Source organism: Thunnus thynnus, chromosome 11 (genome assembly GCF_963924715.1).
Source record: "Thunnus thynnus chromosome 11, fThuThy2.1, whole genome shotgun sequence".
Classification (NCBI taxonomy): Eukaryota; Metazoa; Chordata; class Actinopteri; order Scombriformes; family Scombridae; genus Thunnus; species Thunnus thynnus.
Genome location: NC_089527.1, coordinates 9,884,178 through 9,908,727, shown reverse-complemented (window position 1 = coordinate 9,908,727; position 24,550 = coordinate 9,884,178). Strand labels below are relative to the sequence as shown.

Sequence of the window (24,550 nt, the reverse complement as noted above, 5' to 3'; positions counted from 1 at the left end):
AGCAGCGTACTTGCTGACAGCACCAGCTCAGCTTCAACGCACCTGCCTGACTGTACTGTGACAAAATCATCTCAACTCAAAGCTCCACTAACACTGTTTCTCCCAAAAAAATCCTCATTGCCATAGAGATACAGTCAATTATGTTATTTATACTGTAATAATAAAAATCCAAACTGTTCAATAAAATAAAACTAAATTTAATGTAAGCCAATCTGTTCATTTCAATACATTTATATTTATGTAAATGTGGTGACATCTGTACATATAGAGCCCCAGAGGCAGCGCTGTTCTGTCCAGTAAACACATGAAGCTTCACTTTACATTCAGACAAACTAATGTGGTAACTAAAATTATTAGATTTCATCTGTAGGACCAACATCTATCTTCCAAAAGGAATTTTATCATATATCATAATGCTACGGAGACATTAGAGCCAGCAGTAAATTACGCTGCACAGATCAGTTCATCAGATCACGTTCTCACCGGGATGACGACCAACGTTGACCAGCTGATCCTCGCAGGAGCCGGGCTGCTAGCAGCTGAGAAAACCGGCTGGTCTCACCCGGTCAGCAGCTCCTCACAACGCCGAAAACATCAACGTTATTTGGATAAACTGACCACATATTAGGAATCTAAATGGTTACTTTCTCACCTGAAAAAATATTGAAAGTTAATAAAGTGACATATTAACAGTCCTGCATGCATTCTGGGATAGGTTGGGCCATGAAGGATCCATCTGTTGGATCCTCCACATTCGGTAAAAGAAGGCCGCATTTCGAAATGTGACACATTCAGTCTTCAAATACAGCTTTTGAAGGATGCGGCCCCTGAATTGAGACAGTAAAGTCCATACATGTACTGGAGGCTTCAAGTTTCCACATCACACTTGTATACGTTGCATACAGGACCAGGATTGGCTCCAAACTGGTTGCGATGTCACAAATCATGCTCATAAGGCCAACCCTCTTAAAATTGACATTTTCAGTGAGCACAGAGAAACTTTCCACTCTCAGCAGAAGAATGTGAAAACAGCCTTCTAGTGTCAAACTCTGCACATACCTCATTCTGCACAGTGAAGCTCAAACATCCAACTGTAGGAACTAGAAGAAGTTTTGAGTGGAACTTAAAGTTTTAATGATGCAACCCGATACACTAAATCACTAGTTTGAATCTAGTTAGTAAGAACTTAAGGAGGAGTTTATACACAAGCTTAGTGATGGATTTCTGAACGGCTGGTGCAGCCCGAGGTGGCCAGAGACAGTTGCAGGTAAGAAAAAGAACAAACGTAGGGAAAACTCAATTCTTGCACACCAGCGGTCATTTAAATGCATGCTGACCGAGTGTGTTTTTCTCTGCATGTGGGCTAATGAGTGAAATAACGTTGACGGATCAGTTTGACACCATGACGGTTCAAACACCGATGGAACAGCAGAGGTCAAAAGCCTGCCTCATTCGTTGAAGTTTCATATGTTATCCTTTAAGGACGAGAGAAGATAAAATGTTGATGTTCAGTCTGCGCTTCAGCAGTTTTAGAGATGCTATACCATGATAGATGGGCTCTTGTATTTGATGTGGGTGTTGCAAAACAAGACACTGCTTTTTCTAGAGTCAGAGGTATACGGAGGGTTTAGACAAATAGATACAGACACTTACTTAGATGCAGCATTCCTATAGTAAACAAGCTATACATCTTTCACACTTTGTTGTAGAGTTGTAAGCTCTTGTCTAACAAACACATTATTCCCAAATCTTTTGAAGTTGGAGCAATCTGTGTGGATGGGTTTCCCCCCCCAAAAAATGTTGAAAACACAATTATCATGTACATTTAAGTATATCTGCTGAAACTATCAATTAGTAGATGGCAGCAGAGGAAAATCCCCTCTCAAGGTTAAAAGGTTCAAGGTTTTTTTGAAAGTGTAGATGAAGATGGAGGCTTCATGAATCACATGTCCTGCTTGGAAACATGTTTGCAAGGGTGACTTCACTGACATTTTATCCAACAGAACAGAGCATGTATGCATAAAACTCACACACCAATTAGCAGCTCGGGCCCCTTTTTGATCAACAAAGGCATAAAGACAAGGTGACACTGTGTAAAGGTGTTTTTATTACTGGGATATTCAGTAAATTTGCCAGTCTGGGTTAGCTAATCTGGAGGTCAAACAGTCACTATAAATCTTTTCCTCTGAAGCCATTTGCAGATCATACTGCACACCTTTCCACCGGGATAACACATAAAATACGTCGTCTCTTTGCAAGTGGTGCGCTGCCAAAACGTTATAAAACTCTAGAATTATTGTTCCACATGTTGGAATAAGTGGATTGTCTAACTATTTTTACAGTATTTATTAGTCACGGAGCGTAACGAACCCAGGAATGTCAACTGAATGTCCCGCACGTACCGTTACACCCCTACCTGTGACATACAGATGGAATTTCATTGGTCACAGTGATAAGATCAACAAGGTTTCTCAACATCAAGCATCTTTTATGTGTTGGGAATTTACAAGGTCCTGTCAAACATATATTGAGTATATGACTACCCGCTGATTTTAATTTAGCCCCATCTGTAAATGGGAACAAGCCTTTCATTGATTGAAGGCCACTTTCCTTTTGAAGTCTAGGAAAAAAAAAAAAAGGGAATGAGATTTCCAGGGTATGTAGAACTTGTTTTGTATTATTAAGTATCAAGTGTGGTTGCTGTGGCTGCATCTTTCATGGTTTTAAACCCTACAAATTATGGCTTTGGCTACAATTAAATGAGAGCTGGCTGTGGGACTTATAGACTGCAATGAGACAAAGAAACATTTCAGACGTTTCCAAGCATGGGTTTGGATCGACTGCCACTCACTGATTGGAGAGATCAACTTTTGAAGACTGTCTATTACTGATAAGGCAGAGAAAAAGAGGGTCAAAAGGAGGTCAACGCGTTGCAAAAAGGTCGTTAGTATTGTTCAGATTGTTGTGTTGTCATCAGAGTGAAATCCCACACCAAAAAGTTTGTGTATCAAAAGCATGAATTTCTCTCATGAGTCTGTGTAATAGAGAAGGCAATAACAGAAACCAATAACATGCAACAGCAGACATAAACTGATAATGCAAGACACTTGAAGGAGATGTTGATCATCGCTCTGTGCTCTAATGAATGCAATAGTGTCCAAAATGTTTAAGGCAGCAAGCAAACTATATTCGAGAAGCGGTGTGTGTGACCCGCTTACTGTAGGTTTGCATTCCTGATGCTCGCTCTGATCTTCACTGCCTGCAGTTCCCTGCATGCTTGAATTTCCAGAATTAGCTGAGCTGAGGCTGGGTAATCCCTCCAGAATTTTTGAATTAATCTGAAGCTGATATCTAGCTCATCCACCGTTCACACAGAGAGTCAAATTCCTCGGAGAAAACATCTCCTCCGCTGCTAACTGCTCATATTTGGAAGTGATAAAAATTATGGTAAAAATCTGAATTTTTGTTAATCGTCACTCCTAAATGTGATGTTTGTGAGCCAAATGTTGTAAAACCTGTCAATCCCTTTGTGCAAACTGCCCTCCATAGTCCGTAGAAAAGATTAAATTAATAAGAGGTAGCAAAATAATAAAAAGTATAGACTCATACAAAAATAATCCCTCTCAATCATCACTTATGACTCACTAGAAGTGTGTGTTGGTGTCCGTATCTGCGGCGACTTTGCCCTCTGCCTGTGTTCTATTATTTTGCTGTGTTTGGGACATTTCTGGGCATCAACCTCTGGGCAGTGGGTGTGTAGCCCCGAGCCAATAACAGCATGCAGGGTGTGAGGGCGGGACTCTATAAAAACACAGCGACATAGCGCTGCACTACAGCGCAGCGCTTCTGGTGTCGTTGAGCTGGGGAGGAAGAAGGGCCAACTTGTTTGAATGTTGTTTACAAACCACAACTGACAAATCTTACTCATTCTGCCTTTAAACCATTTTGGCATCTTCTACGCTCTGCACCCTTGCATGTACTTAGAGGAAATATTCATTATACATACTGTGTAGTCATTGCCCCTGTAAAAATTGGTAGGTCAGGTAAAACAAGCCCAGGGATACAACAGTTGTGTCTAAAGAAGACGCTTCTAGTTTCACATTGGTGTGGTTTGGAAGGAAAGGAAGATTGGTTCTTGGTTCTTATTACACAAAACTCCTCAAACTGGCTGCTGTTTTGTTGTATAGGAGATGTATTTTATATGGATGTATGAGGGGTTCTGTGCATTGGGCATATCTCTATTTTTTTTCCTCCTTGAACCCAATATTAACAACTTGTTGGTACCAATTGTACTTAATGGACCAGTGTGTAGGATTTAGTGGCATCTAGTGGTGAGGTTGCAGGTTGCAACCAATTGAATACCCCTCCCCTCACCCTCTCCTTCCAAACGTGTAGGAGAACCTACGGTGGCTGCGAAACTCACGAAAACACAAAAGTCTCTCTGTGAGCCGGTATTTGGTTTGTCCGTTCTGGGCTACTGTAGAAACACGGCGGTGCAACACGGTGGGCTCCATGGAAGAGAACCGGCTCCCTACGTAGATATAAAGGGCTCATTCTAAACTAATGAAAACAAGATTCTTATTTTCAGGTGATTATACACTAATTAAAACATAATTATGAATATTATATTCCATTTCTGCCAATTGATCCCCATAAACACTACACACTGGTCTTTTAAAGGAACTGGAAGGAACTAATTAGCTGTTGTTCTTCTGATAATTAAGGCTCTCTCTGGATAGACACCTTGTTTGTGTTTGCATGTGAAGAGCTCCGTTTCCTGTTATTGATTTCCAACATTTATTCACTGAAGTGTAGCTCCCCTTTGCACAGCTGAGTTCTGTGGGGTTCAATGGAAAATTCTGAAAATGAACCGATGGATACAAACCCATTTATGTCGACATATAATCGCTAGAATTAAACAATAAAAATGAACAGGAAAAACCATACAGAGGACTGAAATGTGCCAGCTCATCAAATGACCTGTTGTAAGGTCAGCTACAGAGCGGCTGCCGTCAGCCTTCCTGTAACTGTTGTATGTAGCAAGCTGGGGGAATTTCATGCATGTTAAGGAACATCTCCTGCGGTTTGTTACTGGCTAAAATACCTTCTGCAATGGTGAGTTATTTACCAAACAGCATTGCTAACTTTTTATCACTCACATCCCCCACTGGAATATGAATCCTTACCTGCGCTTTTTTCCATCTGTGCATACTTTTATTTATTGCTTTCTAGCAAGCCCGAACACACACTTCCCCCCACCCACAAAACTTAACTTTACAGGACGATTTCTTGTTATCCCGTAGTGACTCATTGTACAATCACTTTGGAGTAAAGTCATCACCCCTGAAGGGCTTTGCTCTCTGCAATTCATATAATCGTATCTTGAAGTCAGCTTAACTGAAGTTTTAGCCATTTGTCGTACGGTTGACCCGTGTCTTCGTCGCTCAACTTGAACCAGCTGTTAGAGAGTTAGGAGTTAGAGAGACCTTTTTCACGTGGAGGATGACTCCTAATATAGATGACAAGGGCATAGCGTTCTAACTTAACCTGCGCCTCCGGCAGGCTTTACTCATCTTGTTTTTCCCCCCATCTCCTCCATGTGTCACCGCTTCAGCAGTTCAACATCGTGACTTCTCTCAGTTCTAGAAGACATACCGTTTGAAGACAGCTGTTCAATACCGCGACCACAGATCAGCTGTAAATATTTTAGGGAGATAATTTTTAAAGGATTTAGTGCCAAATTTATTTCCTCTAAGATGCATTGTTATCCAAATCACTAGAGAAGAGCTGCTTCATCTACTGCCAGTACTGCTGACCGAGGATCTGTTCAGCTGCCTCGGTCGGGTGTTACAGTAACGAGGGTTACTCTCAAGTTTTTTGCTTTAGTTGGAATAGAGAGATCTCCCAACAGTTGTATCCAATCATCACATAAGAAGGTAGAAATAAGTACGTTAGACAGTGTGAGTAACACCAGGTCTCATTTACAAATATCTTTTTTTTTTTTTAATTCATTAATTCGTTCAATTCATTCATCCTTTGGACATTAAATGTTGCACGCAGTCAGAAATTAAGCTGTTAAGCAGAAACTTCCCTGTGCAAAGCATCAGAATATAAAAAAATATAGAAAACAATTACTCATTGGAGGGGTGACATCACTCAAATGGCCTGGGGGGGCGTGGTAGTCCCCCCCCCCTCCCCTATAGTTCAAGCTGGAGAAAAAGGTCATACTTGCCGCTCTGCTTCTCTGCGTGATCCTGACCAGGATAAACTACTGCTGCTGATTTCTAGGTGGAAACAGTGCGAAGACGAGCCCAGAGAAACAGAGAGCCTGGCAGGATGTCACCAGCGGTCTCTCATCTGTGCATATGAATGTATCATGAATGAGGCCCATTGAAGATTTATTGTCATTAATTAGCTGATGAAATGCCCATGCAATAACTTTTTATGAAATGTTAGTCACTAATGAACTGGATTTTGTAATTTTGGAGCCAATTCTTTTCTCTCCACAAAGTCAATATACAAGGTTTTGGTGTTGCACTTAAGGCCTACGGCGTGTTTTTATTTAATTTTTTTTCCGATCTCTGACACGTGTCTGAGTGGAGTTAAGCTCTGTTTTATTGGTGAAAAGACCACAGCGGATTAAATATTTATCTCGTTGATGCTGGCTGAGGTCTAACTCGCGCCCGCATCTCTATGACTCTTATAATATTAATTTTCCCTCCACTTGTTTGTAGTCTGTGGGCAGCTAAGAGGAGCGCAGACAATGATGATAGCTTTATGATTTATGAGGCCAATGTTTGATGGCTCTATGGCAGAGATAAATGGGACTGTGGTTAGTCAGCCAATGAGCTGGTCCTCTCTTTGTGTGTGTGTGTGTGTGTGTGTGTGTGTGTGTGTGTGTGTCCACATTTCTGTACGGACGCATTCTCGGTCTCTCGCAGTCAAACATGACCCTTTCAGTGTAGCCATCATAAACTCCAAGACAGGAGCTCGTGATTGATTGCTTAGTGACAGTTATATGTCCTCTGTCATCAGTGAGCTGGTTATTTCCTGGTGATTGATTATTTTTATGCCGTCCAATGAATCAGAGAGGTCTGGCTGAGCGTTTCTGGTCATGAGACTGGCATAAGTTGTCTGTCCTTGAGGCAACTTTTGAGAAAACACAGTTTCATAGAAGCGTGCGGCATCGCTACCACTGCTTTTAAGGAGAAAGAACAAGAAAGTCTTTTTTCCGTCATGTAATGACTTTGTAACAGGGCTAAGTGCATTTTCTAACTTTTAGTTTGTTTTCTCTTGTCTGAACCCATGGATGAATTGGTAAACTTGGCGTGTTTCCCTCCTCGGTTCTGTTTCTTTTCACACAGAGAAAAATCCAAGCAAACCAAAATGCATCACTGCAAGCCAAGTTCACTCCTCATCGCTCATTGGTCAGATGTGTCTGGGGCCGGAGAAAAAAAACGTAAACACAGGAAGAAGGTCCTGTCTTCCCACATATCATAAACGCATCGGACTTTGTTGCGCTAGTTCAGGTCGGACCTCAATTATCCGACTAGCTGTTCACATCTGTTGATCATCCCGGCATGCAAAGCACACCTGGCCACTGAGCCATTCAGCTCAAACGTTGAGGTCTGATCACGTTCCCATCACAAACGAACCGCTTCAGAGTTTGTTTGGAACCAGACCTTAAGGGTCCGCACCGGGGGGGAAAACAATCTAGAGTCCGATTCAACTTGATTTAAAAGTCTGAAAACACCCTGAAACCGTGGCGTGTTGATGCACTAATTAAGACTCTGCCGTATCCTCGGAGCAAATCCTCGTCTAATGTACGAGGATGTAAGAGACTCTTGCAACTTCTGCTGTGAAATGAAGAGCTTGTCAGTGGAAAAAAAAAAAAAAGGACTCAAGAGGGTTCATTGTACCGCTTTAATTCACTGTCTGCACACGGCTGCAAAAAAACATCAGTTATGAAATTGAAAATGTCTTTTCAGATGAAGATTTTAACACTAAAACCTGTTTGTGTCTATAGTTCTTATGAGGTTAGGGTTAAATAAGAGTTATCTGACATGCACCAGTTAGAATGGCTGCTCCAGTCATTATGCAATTAACCAGATCTGCAGTACGCTATAAATGTTAGAAAAAAAAAACACAAACAGAAGGCAGCTGAGAGACAGAAGTGAGATTATGTTGCTGCTTTGCATTGCTGGATGTTGTGTTTGTTTTCTGCCCTGCTACTCCTTCACTGTACACACATCTCTTCATTAGTTACAGCAGTAGTTGAAACTGTCATACAGGTTTTACTGTATTGTTGACGATAACAAATACCAGCGCCTTTTAATTCTCTCTTTTGCCCTCTCTGACCTGTCTCTCTGTGTGTTCCCGATAGAGCGGTCTTCAACAGAGTGGCAAATTTCACACCTGCTCCCCCTGCTTCCCCCCCTCCCAGATGTTAAATCACAGTCTTTGCAGCAGCAGTTTGTACACGGATGTCAATGATAAATCAGGTTACCATATGTATATTTTCATTCCCTCCTCCCATATTTTGCAGTATCTCATACACCCACAATGCCCGTGTATTGACCCAAACACACTATTTTTAGCAGCGCTGCCTTTTTTTTTTTGTTGTTTCACCAGCATGAAACCTCGTAGTTTAACACCGACGAACACTATGAATGTGTTAACGACGGTCTGACCCAAAACGGATTAACGTTCATTATGAAATTTGTCCCAACATAAATAGGCGATGGCTAACAGAGACTAATTGCATTGCCTACTTTGGGGGGGACACTTCAAATGAGTCTTGTAATTTGATTGCATGCATTTGTGTTGCAGGCGTTCATCTAATAACTTTTTTTTTTGTGTGTGTTGGAAAGATGCCATTCCACTTAACCTGGATTGGTATACTTGTAATGACTCAACAAGAAACAACAGACAGTGAAGTGAATCTCATTTACCCAGACATCGCCAGTAGACTTGCTTCATGGATCTCTTTAATTCAAATAGCCACCGTGTGTATATATATATACTGTTCTGTCATAGAGCTGGGAGTAGATGTTGCTTTGAGGTACAGTGCATTTGGCAAATTGATATTAATTGATTTAATTATCATTTACAGTATGAGTTTACACTCAAGGCGCTACACGTTGTAGGATTGTAATTTCGATTGAACAGTCGTCCCTGTGTACTACCACACACCAGCTGTGGAACACGCCTCGGTTCTGGTTTCTGGACATAAATGACAAGTAGTGCTTGGCGCTGCAGTGGTGCGTTTTTTTTTCCTCGGAGGGCTTAGTCACTCGCAGTTTCACTCGCCTCTCTTCTCTTCGCCTGTTTTATATTCCTGCCCGATTCTGTACAAATCTCTTTTGTCTTCCAGTAGTTGTCATGTCACAGCATTGTTTAAAATATTTTTTTTTTGATGAAAGAAAAGACTGTCATGACTTTTAAAAGAAAAAAAGAAAAAGTAACTGGCTTTGTTTTTGTTTTGACAGTTGTTATCTTATCGATCATGTTTTAATTAAACCTCCGGGTAATAATGGCTATTTTCTACCGATCAATCTTGGCATTTTCACAGTTACACCAATTGGCCTCGGGGCCGTTCTCCGTTGTTTGTCCATGTGTCACAAGTGGTATCTCAGACACGCCTGACTGGACTTTGAAAGCACTTGGAGGAACGATGCACTTTCTCCATCGCATGTTGGGATTTACAAAAGCCCGCGGCCGTAATAGGAGGGTTTAAAACATTTTCATACCATATGCATTGCTCTTTTCTCAGCAACTCCCTTCATGTAATTATTACTCCATAGAGCCACTTAGTAAAAGCAGACTTCTTTTTCCTACTTTTGAAAGCTGCTCTGTAGCAGTTAGTGTGAAGTGTTTCATTCAAGGGGCTAAAATCACAACTGATTGACCTTTTTTTGTATCCAGAGTTTCCCTGCTGTTCTAGATGTTCCGGTCTGCGGACCACTTGTTTACGTGCCTGCTTTTCTTACATTTAATATCTTTCACTAAACTTTGAAAAGTATTGTAATTATAGGCAGGAATTTTGAATCATTTGTAGAGCTAGAATTACCAAGCCCAGTTGTGTCAGATCACAAGCAGCTTATGTTGTCTTGGATGCTTTTTTTTTTTTTTGGCATTCACCTTTTTTAGTTCACTGCAATGTCAGGGAGTTCTGATCAAAGACATGAACTCTAACTGAAAGCTCCAGTGTCTCCATCCAGATGACTCGAATAATTATGACTTTTTAAAAAAAAAAAAAAAAAAAAAAAGGCTTATTTGGTTTCACAAACAGCCACCAGTTTCTCTCTCTGCTTTTAGCTACATTTCATGGTAGGGGACAAAAACGAGTGCACATATGGTACATCAACCATGGAGATGACAACAAACAAAATGTGGGAATGACAAAATGCTCAGGTTTCAGGCAGAAGGGGGCACGGTTTCATAGAGTTCAGACACTGAAGGATGGAAAATTTGGGGGTGGACAACCTAAAAATAAATGTTACCATGGTGATGGCAGAGATACATGTTCGTCTCTGCGCAGTATAACCGGTGAAAATATTGGCTAAACAGAATATCGGTAGAACTCGGTGCGGCATAATTGCTTTTTTCTTTCGGAAAAAGAATCATATAAAAGAATTATGTCGCTCCCCCGGGATAGAGAAAACAGAGCATGCCACACACACACATCCAAGGTGAAAAGTCATCTGACCTGCACCAGCTGGGTCTGGCAGTTCCTGGAGGGGTTGATGGAAACATATTTTGCTATGAAAAATGGGTGGCATTCCCCTTTAAGCTATTGAATCATCAACACTCGTTGCTGAATCACCGAGTTCCCATTCATGGGTAGCAAAATATAGCCGAGTAGAGTACCGCACTCAGTTACAGAAATGTAATTCAGTACCTCCGTGTATTGGATGTAGAAAATCTTCCCTCAGCAGCTGGCGACTCTGATATGATGCTGCAAATTATACTGTTGAAAATGCACACACACACACACGTATATAAGTTTGTGCAGCTATCCTTGTTAGGACATTGCATTGACTTTCATTCATTATGGACAGACCCTAAACCTAACCTTAACCAGGACCTTAGAAATGATGTTTTGCCTCATTAGGACCGGGTTCTGGTCCCCATGAGGGACTACTGGTGTTTATACCGGAAAAGGTCCCTATGAGGTAACAAATGCCCACACACACACACACACACACATACACACACATACATACAGAGGTCCAAACACTTCCCCACACTGAACAAGGAAAGCTTTCTCTGCTATGTGAATGAGTAGCTATGGCTGAATGGTTGAGTGTGTCCTCTGTGTCTGTGAGGTCGACAGCCCAGGGAGGATTAGGAGGAAGCACATCAAATGAATGAGAAAGGAAGAAAGAAGAGAGGAGAGGAAAAAAAAAAAAAAAAATCTGATGGCTCAGGAAAACCCGCTGCATTACACTTGCTTTTAGGGAATTATTTCTGCGGGGTCTGATAGAGGACATGCACGCACGCAAAATATCTTCAGGCTTAAATATCTCATTAAATCTACATCAATCTGATCAGCCCCCCCCCCCCCCCCCCCACCCCCCCCTCCGCGTGTGTAGTTGTTGCTGGTGATTCCTGTTTTTGTTTCTATTTCACCCCCCCTCCCCATCCTCCTCTTCTGTCACCCCCTTTTGCACAGTGCACTTTCACGTTTATTTTTGTAGATGTGTTCCTGCATTATTCATTACTAACCGTGGTCTTGCCTTTGGCGTTGCCTCATGGGTGGCCTACATGCACAGGTTATAATCTTACCTTCTCACTTTGCAAAATGCTCTTTTTTTTTTTTTCCCATTTTGTCTCTTGACACATTCTGGCGTACAGTTTCTATAGCTGCCAGTTGTGAAATCATGGTAAAGCTTTTATATAAGTGACAAAGGGTCTGTTGTCGACCGCTCGCGGGACCCAGTGCGGCGGTGGCCAGAGCGGTTGGCGAGGGAAAGCAAGGGTGGGGCTAAGTTGTAAATGAAAGCTGTTTGAAAATAGTCGGTCTCCCAAACGCACGTCACCACTGCCAGGCCACAACATAGCTCCCCGCTCCCTCTCCCTTACTGGTTTCCATATGTTCAGTTGGCACCACGCGTGACGCTCTCGCACAGCCTTTGCATGTAGATGATTGAAAAATTCCCTCTCAATGTCAAACGTTTGGTAATTGGAATAATCAGTCGCTCCATCAGCCAAAATCTGTTTTGTGAAAGTGAAGATGCGTGTGAAAATTGTGCACTCTGGTGTTGAAGGCCCACACTTCCTCCTCCTTTTAATTATTTATTTTGATAAAACTAAAAATACAAACTAAAAACTTAACGTGTTGTTGGTTGGTTGGTTGGTCAGTCCACCACTTTGCTCCGTACTGAAATATACGGCTGTGCAATATGACCAAAATCTCATATCCAGATAACGATTCATATCACAATAAAGCACATTTTCTATATAGTTTATATGAAATGACCACATGGAAAGTATTTCTTATTACATTTTGAATTATATACTTGACAAATAAAAGGTACTCACTCATATTTGATTATTTTTCTCCTTTTATGTAGAACCTTTCTGCAACTTTTCAGTTAAGCATCTAAAAATGGCATATTAATGTATGAAATATTTTTTGTCTTGTCTCTGCTTGGAATTACCCCGTTCTGGGTTTCACATTCACTCTTCTCCATGTTTGTTTGTGTTGCCTTCATGCAGATTTCCTGCCTGCATCCGTACTATGCAGAAGAACTCAAAGTGTCCAAATGACAATAAAAACATTGCCGTAAAGAGTGTAATTTACAACACGATGAAATAAACTATAGAGCATAATATGAAACGATCGTCACATGATATATATCGTCGAAATATCTCAACAGTTGTTACCTTTAGTTTTTTAGTGAAATGTCCTGACAACTATTAGCTAGATTGGCATGAAATTCAGTGCAGACGTCCGTGTCCCCCTCAGGATGAATTATAATGACTTTGTGATACTCTAACCTTTCATCTCTCTCATCTATCAGCAGTTCAAAGTAACATTTTGTCCAAAAGCTGCTATTGGTCAGCTTCTTCACTGAAGAATAAGAGCTGTTAGTTGTGAGAGAACATACTGGTCTGATCCCTACTGGTTGTGGTTGTGATGGTCCAGTTGGGGATAGGATTGATATTATTATGATGATAGGTATCCTTTAGCTTTATGTCATTCCCTGACATTTTCCACATCTGTATCTATATCTGCCTTTTAGACTAGCTGGCATTATAGAAAGTGCAGATACAACAATTTATTCATTGTTTGTTCAATCACAAAAAAAAGGTGTTTAGAATTTGTTTTGGCACAGAAAAAAACCTCTCAAACCATGCCCTCCACTTTGACATTTTTGCTGACCTTTAACTTTAGTACAGTTCAATCCCAACGGACGCTCTCTCTCTGTATTTGGCAGCCTCCCATAGTCGAGCATTTAGAAAAGCCATTGACAATAAAAGTAACCACTGTGCATTTGTTATTTCACACATTAACGCCGTCTCCTACCTCATTTAAGCGGATGTGGGTCAGGGAAAGAGTCAGACTGCAGTTCCTGCAGGGTGTTGAGCAGTAGATGTACCTTCATAACCACGTGTGCACATAAATCAGTGTTCTTAAACATGAGTTGTTAGTAAGTTGACATACAGTGTGCAAATATAGCCACCTGATGTTCTACACAGGAAAAAAAGGACAGAAGGTAAAGAAAGACAGAGGGAGAGGAGTGTTATTAGTTTTACAGCTTGAATGCATTAAGCAAGCATTATTACTCACAGTCTACTGCACAGAACTCTCACTGCTTACATTATACTTTCCCTCCTGCTCCGTCCCTTTCTGACTATTAAACCAAAGAGACCTGCTCCCGGAAAAACATCTTTTTTTTTTTTAACTTTACTTCTGAGGTTAGCTCACCTGTTCAGCACAAACTACAGTCAGCAAATATCTAGCCGTCGGTATACGCAGTCCATCGCCAGTCACACAACATTATGAATACAGTTTGACGGGTCGTCATAGTGACATGAGTAATGTACACTCCGGAGGGCTGTGTCATCTGGAAAAAGTGATGACTCAGACTCAGATGTGTCCAAATAAGACATTCTAACAGGACAGACTAACAGATGGAGTTTTTTTTTTTTTATATATACAGCGCATGTATCTTCGGTTGCGGTTCACTACGTTGTTACTGTTTGCTCAGACACACTTAATATGTCGAGCCAGGATTCAAAGCTGATTGGTCTGTTTTATATTTGATTCAGGTCAGGACCTTCCTTGTCTGTGTTTACATGTGGTACCAGCGCAGGAAGAGTGAGCGCTAAACCCTCCAGGCCGCAGAGGATGCCGGCTAACCGAACCCATCTGTTGTATTTGTTAAGTGAACACTATGTTAAACTTGTTCACTTTGAGTCAGAGAATATTTCAATGTGCTAGTTTCAGCGTCAGTTTACAAACCGGCGACTTGTTTCAAGTTTCACAGCTTTTTTTGGCTTCTTCTTGTCATATTAAATTAATCATGTTTATAATTCTTTATTCCCCAGATTTATCAGTGTTACCATGACGTTGACAAGAAACTAAAAGAAACAATGCAGTGATAAATAACCAGCTTGTAGATGCGAGTTTAAACAACTCTGTGCTTTTTAATATGATGATCTTAACACAACCGCACACTTTAAAACAAGCCGCGTTTTCATGTTTATCTCTTAATTGACGCGTAACACAGTGATACAGCACAGAGCTCTCAATTATTTATCTGTGTGGAGTTGAGTTTGTCTGTCTGTGTGTGTGTGTGTGTGTGTGTGTTCATGCTTCATTACCAACTCATTCTTGCCTATAGTGTAACACATAGTCACTGCTCAAACACATGTCAAACTGAAGACTTTGCAATGAACACAGAGAGGTTAAAAAAAAAAAAAACACTGACTACTAAATTCAAGGTATTTCTTGTAAAGTTCATGACCTGCGCTGAAAGCAAAACATGTCTTGCTGATGCCATTAATGGTAACATTCACACACACACATATATATATAAACACACACACGCAGTTTTTGCCCACGGTCGCACCACGGGGTCGCGATGTATGTGATGGAGTCAGTCACACGAGAGTGACCTCTTTTAACGCAGCCGCTCTGTTTATTCCCTTTTCTAATGAGTGGTTGTGACTCATAATCTATACTGTGTACTAAAGCCGGAGGGTTAATCAGACTGATGGTGTGTCTGTGCGTTTTTCTGTACAGTATTTGTAGCCCGTGTCAGACTGAGTTATGCAAAACGGCTCTCAGACATAATTTCCCTTGATTGGATGTCAATTATTTATGTGGTCTCTGTGTTCCCCTCTGGCAAGCAACATTTAGCCTTTTGTTAGAAATGTCAAGAGTTTGTCTTTAATATCGAGGTGCACCACTGGGTGTAATTTGGGCTGTTATTATTGGTGTGACGGTATTTTAATAGCGCTGTGACGACAGTAGAACGTGAAATGGGAGAGAGGTTTGTTTGGTCAGTGGTCACATATGATTGTTGTTTGAGGTTTTTTGTCGTGCACACAGTTACGAGGTTCTGTCAGTAGGGTATCTATCTAATTAAAATCCAAAGTTCAGTTTTTGATAGCATCCAATTCAGTTTCCTCTGTTTTTTTTTTTTTTTTTTTTTGCATACTAAACAAATCAGTCCACTCTGAGAATTATAGTGATTGGTTGCATTGCAGGCAAAGCATGTGTTTAAAACCAGTAACCAAAAAGTAATGAAATCAGGTAAAATGTAGTTATTTATAAAATGGAGTGTTGTCTTTGATTAGTCATGAAAAAGCAACCTTTGCTAGTTTCCACATACTAATCGAGCAGTGTAATAAATTAGTTTCCTACTTTGCATTGTTGCATTACATTGTGTGACTGTGCACGTGCACACACAATACTATATTAATGCTAAAATAATTATAAGTCAGCTGTTCTTAAATGTTGTTGCTGCCTTGCATTTAGTTTAAGACAAGCTGAAATTGAATCTCCTGTGGATCCTCGTGGGGGTTGGGTTGAAATGTTTCCCTCGCTGCCTTGTGCTCTGGCAAGATGCACAAAGCTGTCAACAGAGGCGTCAAAAGATGTTTTTTGGAACGAGCAGGGAAAGCAGATGGGGAGGGGAAAAGAAAGGATGCGGGTAGATCTCCTTCTTCCGTCGTTTTCTAAATAGGAATCGGTGGCATCTTCTCGCTTTGTGTTGGTGTTGTTTGTCCAACCTGAGAGGACATTTCAAAACTCCATGACTTTTAATTTAGCATTTGTAACTGCAATATCTGTTTCCAATTCATTTTTTTTTCTTTCTCAGTTGTGCTTTTAGTTGAGCTTCTTCCATTTCCAATTGGTATTTCTCATTGAATGCTGCTGCTGCTGCTGGAGCTAATAGAGCTGCTCGTTGTGTTTCCACACTCATACGTGCAGAGGAGGCAGATGATAGCGTTGTCCTCTGAAAACCTTTGGACTTGTTTAACCTTTCAGATGTCACAGAAACACTTTCCTCTGGTCTTATAAATGATTATCTATCCACTTGATGTGCATTTATCCATATCTCCACATCTTTTAAAAACTGTAAAATGCATTATCTTCATCATACCATGTCACAAGATCATCTTCTCTCCCCTCAGAGGATAGTATCATACAGACTAAATCATGTGTATCCGTAAAATCACTTAGAGCACATTTGAATGATTCGACTCGGTTGATCACATTCCCAATGTCTTTGTCAGTGATTTTATTTCATTCTTTTCGCATGTGCACACTCCCAGTTTACCTCTGTGTGTTCCAAGCAGCGCATTGAAATGTGCCTCTGCAGCAGCGCTGCCGCAGTCTCAGCAGGAGGTGCTTCTTCCTCCATTTTCAAAAGTTCAAAAGTTTAAGGCTTTATAACGTTCTAAATTAGGAACACAATCCAAAGATGACTTTTGCATTTCTATGTTTCATTTGCATACATTAACTCACAGTATCCACTTTGATTTAATTCATCATGTGGCGGCTCACTTTTTCCTCCATCAGCACTTCGTCTGATCCAACAAACTTCTTTTAGAAGCATAACTCAATCCTTTCCAACCAATAATGTCCATATAATCCTTCAGATTCAGCCATTTTTTTGAAAATTGTAGAATTAGATTCTGGCGGTGGCTGTGTAGGATTGTTTCTGACTTGTGTGATCCAAACATTTCCCAAAAACTCCAGAGCGTTTTAAAGTTCAAAAGTCAAAATTTATTGGGGGGGAGAAAAAAAAAAAGATGGAAGTAATCATTTCCAAAATTCATAACATCTTTTTATCTAACGAAATCTTCTGCTTCAATCCATATTTGTTGGCGTTTAGCCTTTCAAAAACAACATCTTCACTCTGGTCAAGAAACTATTTGCTCTCCTGCTTTCCACACACGCACACAACTGTATTAAAGGTATATTAAATACAAATATAACAAAAATAAACAATACTTTAATCATTCAAACCATATAGCGTCTGCATGCAAACAGTTTAACTAAATTAATTACATCTACATATTTACATAATTGCAATAACAAAAAAAATCTATCTTGGCTATAACAGCTGAAAAAGGAGAAAGAAACATCTGACACTAACACACACACACAGAAAACATGATAAAAAAACATGCATTCGTGTTTTTAATCCTTCATTTACTTTGCCGTGGTGCTTTGTTGTTCAAAGGTTGTTTTTTTTTTTTTATTATTTCATTACGACTCTGACTTCATTCCAGTGTTGCACCAGTATTGCGTTCATGTCACATTTTGACATTAACAGGGCAGCTTTGATCACATGCCTTTATTCATATGACGGAGGGTTTATCCCGCCGCATTTCTCACAAAGATTTATCAACCCGTGGAAGGTTTGCTGAACATGCACGCTTGTCTTCACATTCACACAGCAACTCACATTTATAGCCTTCTGCTATTGGCAGCTGAGCAGCTCCATTGGACTGACTAGATGTTAATTCCCCAGCGACACCTTTTGCAGTTACACTGGGAGTTAAACGAGAGCGAGTCGTTCACTTCTTCCTCAACAGCTTCCCCAGTATGTGACTTTCATCCTAATCCCTAAATTCAGTTTTCAAAAGTGAAAGCCTTTTGGCAGCCAACAAGCTCAAAAGCCATCAGCTGTCACACCATCTGCATAATGATGCTGAAGTTTGTTGCAGTCATCCATCACAGTAATGGCATCATCTGGCCTTTCTGTTTCACCTGATGAAACCTGATATATGTCATAGTTTTCAAAGAGAATTTTAAAAATGCAGTCAGTAATTTTTGGTGCTTCAGAATTTGTTTTTTATTGATTGATTGAAGGATAAGAGCCAAAGTCACTAGTATCTCCTAGAGAGATTTGATGGCAGAAGCATCTGGAACGGTTAAACGACAAAATGAAGAACAATCAGCGATCGCTCTGTGAGATACCTCAGTCAATAATAACTGTCAGTGGCACTGGGAGGTCACTGAGAGAGGTTTTGTAAAATTAAAGGATGTTTACTCTTGCCAACTTACCCTGTCATTCATCATTAATTGTAACCAAAGGCTGCTGTTTGTTTACTTGAGCACCCCCCCCCCCCCCCCCCCCCCCCCCCGATCCACTTGCTAGCTCAATAACACTGTCTGTTAGGAAAGTTTTTCAAGGTGACAGAGCGCAACGAGACACCATAAACAAAGAATCAGAGCCACAACTGATCCATTAGAAATACCTTGAATAACCCCAAAGCTGATGATGTGGATCTGCTCGGGACACTGTTTGCAAAAAAAAAAAATTTATAGTCACAGAAAGATTTCTTGCAGTTATTAGATGGTGACAGATTTTTACTCTGAATCATCTGTGGAGATTTGAGCGTAGCCTTGGAGCACTTTTTTTTGTTTTAGCATTTTAACATAAAAGGCCTAACTAATACTCTTGAGATTCATGTTTCTATGGTTCTCTGCAACTTTGTAAAGAAAAAACTTAAAAAAGAACATAACTGGGTACATTTGAGGGAGATAAAGATAATACTTCAGGGATGAATGAAATACTGTAAGCCTTCCTTCACCAAATTATACAGCACTGTCAAAAATACAGTCAGACAGAAGAGTGTAACATTGATTGCATTTTTGTAAAGTATGCAGCATTAAATAATAAGGTTTCAGCAAGATTTTATTTTATTTAGTTACTTTTTCAACCTTACATAAAATGTGACAAAGGAGGCCATAGTCTGAGCTGAGAACGGAGATGTTTTAAAGATGAAACCATTGATGAACTGGTGTTGCAGTGCTGTTTTCTTAATGGTAGCAACAGCATCTCTCCTTAACTGAACTGGAAGGAAGGAACACAGATCGTTGAACACTGTTTTGGATTTTTAGCCTTTGGGAAACGTGACGTCAGAAAATGCAAGTGAACTTTTTCTCACTCTCTGAAAACATGGGTTATTTGCACAGTGTTGGAAAATTTGGATTAGCTTAGGGCAGGCTCCATTAACAGCAGTTGGCACTACACGCAAACTGTTTTGTCTTAAGGTTTCACAAACGAAGAAGCTGCATGATGTGCAAAGCTCGTTTAGGAATCAGCATCCTAAGGATTTTTGTTCCCCCGATTCATCGACATTAAATCGCTTACCAGTTGTTGTCTTTTAATCTATCACGACTGACATCTGCCACCGTGTTTGGCTGCTCATGTGGAACCGCAGCGTTAGTTACTAAGAATGCAGAGTCTGTGCAAAAACCACTGAATCAGGGGCTGTTTTCAATAAGATTTGCAGCTGCTGTGGATTTTGTAACAGTCTTAGCATCTCAGTGAAAATGACTGTCAGGATAAACCACATAATGCTGATTCCTCGCTACTGCTGGGAGCCAGGCAAGGTTCATTTCTGGGATACGGGTTATCCCCATCCATTTCAGCAAAATAGAGCTGTCTAATGCAGTATTATAATGTGATTCCACTTTTGTTACAAGTGTGGAGTAGACGAGACAGAATCCCCAGAGCAGATCGTAGAGGTGGTTGAATGTGCTTAGACTCAAATTGATGTATTCACTACTGCTAAATTAGTAGTAACATACACTCTTGCCCTAGAGACTAGGCAGCTTTTTAAGTGCTGGCGTAGCCTCCTAGGGAGAAAACAAAAAGGTGAGTCATGGCAACTCGCAGCTTACTTGTGTCACAAATCTTTCACTGTATTAACAAAATCCTACCAAAGCTCCTGTAAGATGCTCCGGTTTCAGTACTCGCTTGTTTTGTTTGCACAAAGATGCTGCCTTAAGCTCACATCCAGCCATAAAACTGAACAAATTTTTTTTTTTTTTTAAATGAACTTGGTACATGCTGTGTGAGGCTAGTAAATGTAAGAAGACTATGCCAAGGACAATCCACATTGATTCATGTTTTGGATACACCGAGTCCCTCCGAGGCCGTATATTTAAAAGTCAGTGTTATCTATATTACATCAGTGCTGGGACTCGTGAGCCAGCTACGAGCTTAGATATATTAGTGTAAACTTGAAGAGTGCAAGTGAGGATTTGAGAGTTTTAGTAGGGTAGTGTGTGTGTTTGATTTTTGGCTTATATTCAGTAACATGGAGCTTCTTGCAGGCTTGTAAACACTAGAAAGAACACATGTCCATATATGGATTTTTGGGAAATGTGTGCGTCACAGTGTAAATACAGTGTTTAACTATGATTTATATGGATGTTTTGACCTCTGGTATTTGTATAGACTCACAGTATTTAGACACCTGCTGAAATATCTACATTTAAGACCACATATTCGCTGTAACAGGCACATGTTGCATGGGAAAAATATGTAAATTGAGGCTAACTTTGAGGAAGGTGACTCTTGTGCGAGAAATCCTTGTGGTGGCTCCGAGAGGTGTTTACTACCTCAGTGGATGTCTTGAATACAGATGATGGAGATACACACACACACACACACACACACACACACACATGCACAGAGGGTTAGAAGATGCTGTTGACAGGGAGTGTCTTTTTCCTACCAAGTTGCCCATATGCCCAAGCGGATACCATATGGTCTGCGACACTCCGCCCCACAAGCCTTTCTTTTAAAGGGACAAGCCGACTCGCTGCTCTGTACTATCAGATTGTCAGCTATAAGTTAAATAATCTTAAAGAAATTCATTTGTTTGAGTAGGATTATGATTATTCTGGGGGGTTTTTTTGTTGGCTATACTGTATATGCTAATACAGGCACATGATCTTCCATAGTTCATGACTGTTTCCCGGTGTCAGCATCAAATGTGCTACTGATGCAACTCTCATAACGCCTGAACATTCTGCTCTTTTCTCCGTTTGTCACCGTTGAAGGGCAGAGTGTTTTTTGAGAGTGAGACAAGAAGTGATTTTAATTTATTTAGAAGCCTGCCACTCAGGTTCGGTCGGCGCTAAACCTTGCTTCTGTCACCTCCCATGTTTATTTTTTTTTTGTTGTTTTCAAGATACCCCTCCGTCCTTGTGCCTGTAACAGTGGAATCGCAGCCGCTAATGTGATTGGACAATGGGACAGCATCTGCTCCCTTTTTCCCATGCCTCTAAGGATATCTCGGCTGTTTACTTGCCTCTCTCTTGTTTTCAATGCTGTTCTGTTGTGGTATTGCTGTATTTGGTGCTGGTTAGTGTCAAGCTGTCCGAGGCGGAGGTCAGGAGGTCGTTGGCCAGTGTTTTTTTTTTTTTTTTTTTTTTTTTTTTTTAGCAATGCCATTTTGATCCGTGATGTCTTACTGACAGCCTGCTCAGATTCTTGGCCTTGTTTCTTTGAGTCGCTGCTTCGGGTTGAATCTGTGGAATGTCCTCAGAAAAGTCACATGTCATCTCCTTTTAAGAAATCGTACAGTCTGTGCATGACACGCAGCCTTATTCCAGCACTACAGTTAAAAGCAGGGTGTTCTACTCCCCTAAAACATTTTTAGATGAAGGATTAAATGCAATCAACTCAAATATCTATATTTATTTTTTTACATTTTAGTCAGTAACATTCATTTTTAAGATATTAACATAGTGACGTTTATATTGCATGTCCAGAACACATCACATCAACAATATATTAATGATCTATGTGTCTGTGTTTTTTTTCTTCCTGCAGGCGAGGTGTGTGGCGTTTGTGGACTGGCAGATAAAACAGCTTTCCCCTTGACTACTCAGTGGAACGGTGAGTTCAGAGCTGGCACTCACACTCAATGTGACTTACAAGCGGAACAGCGGGATTTCTAGATGACCAGCGTTTCAGACGAGTTGTGTGGATGGATATATTTGTGGGACTGTTATTGCGAAAGAGAGAGAGAGAGAGAGAGAGAGAGAACTAAAACAAAAAGCACAGTTACCGGGGTTTTGGCTGTAGCTTTTTTGTACAATCCTCATTTGGCAGCGGGACAACCCCGTTCCTGGATGTGCTCTTTCATCAGCGGAAACTAATCACTCCAACAGAAAAGCTATTGATATTTCTCATGTGAAACAAGTGTTACACGTAAGTCGGGAGGGCGCTGAATACACGGCTCTTTCAAACCTGGAGTTATTCCAGTGACCGGTGGCCAATCGAGGGGGGTAACGTTACCAGTCGTTCAGAGGGTTCGTGTTCAGTGCGAGCCAGAGTTCACAAACACCGGTGTAACTTATACACGCACCTTGATCCGACGCCACATCACCCCTCCTGCTGTTCAGCTTTACAAAGGGTACAGTTTTTTGTCCTTTTCTTTTTTTTTTTTTGGTCTTTGTTCTCTGAGGTCTCTGAGGAGTTCATTTCATATCTCTGCTCCAGCACGGCTATTTTTAGACCGGCTCGAATATCAGGGGATCCTGGGCTCTTCCTCCATCCCTTTTTTGTCTCTTTTTGCTTTTGAATCCCAAAACCTTTTTTTTCTCTGCTGTGTAGGGATGATTAATTATACGGAATGGGAATCCATTTATGTACTTACAGTATATACCCGTGTCCCTTTTTGTCCCTAGTCTTTTCATGTGACGGTGACTCATTCACTCAAGGAATTACTTGATATTGTTTTAAGTGCCACTCCACCGATTTTACACACAACAATCAGTTTACTCACTACTGGGAGTACTACTCAGCCTGAAACAACGTTTGTTTTTTTTAAAGTCTTCTGCGGCTCTGGAAGAGCTGAGAAAATAATCCCGGTGATGTCATAGTGATGTCATCAAGGGTTTTTCAGCTCAGGCTTGAGATTAAAAAATGTAAATACTTCGATACAAACTGTGATTGTATAGTCTGAAAAACATGGGCCAGTATGGGAGGATATCAGGGAAAAACTGCATTGTGGGAATTGTAGGATCAAGTGTTTTTTGACTACAAGTTAAGAGTATCTTTGTATCAACTTCCTCTTTTTCACAAGTCCGCCAACTTTATGGAAGTTGAAATACTAAATAGCCTTTTTTTTCTTTTTCAATATTCAAAGTTTTTTTTTACAGCTGATAGCTCAGACTCAGGTGGTGTTATTGATAAGAGAAGACATTTACCACCCTCCTCGCACTCCATTTAAATAGTCTCCATTTTCCTGCTGAGTGCTCGGGGGAAGGAACTGTCAGGTAGAGGAAGAGGTCCGCCTTGAGAAGATTGTGACCACCGCCTGTCGCTTCACGGGGGCTATACCCAGCAGCGCTCAGGTGATGGCACCACGCTGATTTTTTTTTTTCTCCGCTAGAGTAAAGGTGGAGGGAGAAAGTAAAAACACCTGAAACATAGTTGTCAGCTCAGCCTGTCTCAGTCTCGCCTCCCTCATCCTGCCTGTAGAGAGCAGACACTTTGAAACCACAGACAGTATGAGCAGTATTAGCTTCTGTATCAGCCCCAAACACACACACACACACACACACACACACACACACACAACACATATTTTGCTTTCAGTGATGTAATCACATATTTGTTTGCTTGCATCGTCAAACTGCAAAATGGCTTTTGCATGCAAACAAGCGCGCCAAACCTGCTGTTAATTTCCATTATTTGTAATGCTGAATTTTTAGCAGATGCCCCGTTCACCGTGTGCATTTGTGTGTGTGTTTATGGCAGCAACGTTCCTGCAGCCCGTGTGGTTGAAGACACAACCCGTGGCATCTTGCCCTCCTGCTTCCACCTCTCCTCCATTATTCTAATGAATATTTAGTGCAGCGTTGGCAAGATAGCCAACACTGGCCCAGCCAGACCGTGCCGCGCTGCAGCAGGGGAGCACAGAAAGACCAGCCTTCGACAAGCTCATGGCACTACAGGTGTAATTTTTTTTTTATACAATTCACTGAGTTGAAGATAGTGTTTGGATTTGTTTTTGTGGATTTTGTGGATTACTTTAAAACAAGAGCACAAGGTTGAAAGGATTATAGGGTTGTAGGGTGGAAGAAACCTGCAATAAATGCCACTTTGAATACCTGGAACAAGGAAAATCTGCAAAGGAAAACCTAAGAACAGCTTTTCAATCCCTGGAAAACTGTTGAAGTGAAATATTTAAAGCATCCGCCTCAGAAACAACAGCTATTAGTAATAACATTTGTCTTGGTGGCGTTGTTGCAGATGTATATTGATGGATATGA

The 24,550-nt window shown here is 40.8% G+C and overlaps 1 protein-coding gene across 3 annotated transcripts in view; it reads left to right on the top strand.

Annotated features, from left to right (window-relative positions):
• Positions 1-24,550, top strand: part of adarb1b (adenosine deaminase RNA specific B1b) — a 116,429-nt gene that overhangs the window by 19,575 nt on the left and 72,304 nt on the right. For all 3 annotated transcript variants that reach the window (XM_067603121.1, XM_067603122.1, XM_067603123.1), the window contains exon 2: positions 22,101-22,166. The gene's annotated coding sequence lies outside the window, so the exon portion shown is untranslated. The remainder of the gene's footprint in view (positions 1-22,100; positions 22,167-24,550) is intronic.